Below are 2139 nucleotides of genomic sequence, written 5' to 3' on the forward strand. Positions count from 1 at the left end.
TCTCGGAGCTGTCTGCAATCTTTGGTCTTATGACCGTGTGTGCCGTGAAATTTGCACACCAAGTTGGGGTTCCTCTGCGACGGATCTGATAGTACTGGTCTTGTCCACCTGGTGTCTTTGATTTTACTGATGGCGGATACAATGTCTAAAACTTCAACGTTGAAGTTGTATTCCGACAGGCCGGGTGCCTCCGTCGGTCCTGCATACCTATTGAATTCGACTCTGCTTACGAGTCCTCGAGGATTCTGACCTCGGTCCGTTCCTCGATCATTTTGGGGTATGTTACGCCTTGGGGCGTTTCTCCTATCTTCGGTGTACGGTTGATACCTTTCTTTGTTTGGCTTTGGCTCCTTTGCCAGGAGTTTGCTCGGATATACTGAGCCCGAGGGGGCTCCCAATTGGTCGTCCTCGACCCTGATCTTTGATTGGTATCGGTTGTGAACATCCGATCAGGTCACGACAGGATATTCAACCAAATTCTGCTTCAGTTGCTGTGAAGGCCTGCACTGCCCAGTCGTTAGAGACCGGTGGCAGTTCATTCGCGCTATTTGAAAGCGAGATACAAACTTCAGTAGCATCTCGTTTTCCCTTTGTTTGATTTTGAAGACGTCGGATTTTCTAGTAGCCATCTTGATGGAACTGGCATGCGCCTTTATGAAAGAGTCTGCCAACATGGCAAATGAGTCTATTGAATTCGGAGATAGGTTGTGATACCACATCATGGCCCATTTCGAGAGTGTTTCTCCAAAAAATTTTAGCAAGACGGATTCGATCTCGTTGTCCTTCAGGCTGTTGCCCTTTACCGCACAAGTGTAAGCTGTGACGTGCTCTTTGGGGTCCGAGGTCCCATTGAACTTCGAGAGATAGGGCATTCTGAACTTCTTTGGGATGGGCTTTGGAGCGGCATCTGATGGAAATGGTTTTCGTACGAACTTCTTTGAATCAACACCCATCAGGATCGGGGGTGCGCCCCGGATCTGGTCGACCCTCGAGTTGTAGGTCTCTACCATTTTGTCGTTGGCTTTTATTATCTTTTCGCCCGACTCAATCCTTTTTGTGAGATCTTCGAGCACCTTCATGATAGCAGAGTCGACTGCTGACCCGTTATTGCTCGACTTTTCAGGTACCTGTTCGGCTCGAGGAGTCATTTCCGGTGCTGCTGTGCTTGGAGTTTTTTGATGGCTTTGCAGTTGAGCAATCGCCAGCTGTTGTGCCTGTAACATTTCAAAAATAACGTGAAGGCTAACCTCTTGTTCCTCCCGAGCTAGGGTTTTCAGGGCTTTTTGTTGGTCTCCTTGTCGTATGCTCCTGTTTGTGTGGGAGCTTATATCGACGTATTGGGCATCGTGTGAGACCACATCCGCAGGGATTGGCTCTGGCGCGTCCTCAGAGTTCACGATGGTACACCAATACCTGGAATGGCTACACCATTCTCTCCATGGTCTTCAAGACCGTTGTTTTCATATGCATTCACTGAGTTAGACATTTTGACCTGAAATTAAAGATTCTTGGACAAGAAAAAAGTGTGAAAGATAACTTGCGTTATATGGTAAACCAGCAAGAAAACAATCATTGTTATTTTTAGCCCCACGGTGGGCGCCAAACTATTTACCTTGAAAATGGTAATTACAATTAAATTTGATTTTGTGGTTCTAAAAATACGTGATCTGTTTTTATGCTAGTTGTAAGGCAGTATATGTTAAGCGTGAGACTAGAAAATAAGATAAGAACTTGAAAATAGTGTGTTTAGGCAAACCAGGCGGCCGAGAATCGAGGCCTCGAGGTCGAGCTCGACACTAAGCTATAGACAGCCGATGAAGGGCTAATAGTATTAAGAGCTTTAATGAAGGCTCTTTATGATCAATGATGAGCAATAAATGATGAACAACAAATAGAACACAACAAATATAAGCAATAAATGTAAGTAGTGAAGCCAAAAGAATATGTTTAAGTCAGAGAGCAGAGAATGTTTCTTGTATTGAATGTTGTGAATAATGTATCTCTCCTACAAAATGACAAGGGTTCCCTTTATATATCAGGGGGAATCCCAATATAGTACAACTATATTTATTACAAAGATATGTGGCTGGTATAGCCATTTAATGTCACGGTACGGGCTTGAACTAGCCTAGTAGACTT

Source organism: Nicotiana tabacum, chromosome 3, assembly GCF_000715075.1.
Source record: "Nicotiana tabacum cultivar K326 chromosome 3, ASM71507v2, whole genome shotgun sequence".
In the NCBI taxonomy this organism is placed as follows: Eukaryota; Viridiplantae; Streptophyta; class Magnoliopsida; order Solanales; family Solanaceae; genus Nicotiana; species Nicotiana tabacum.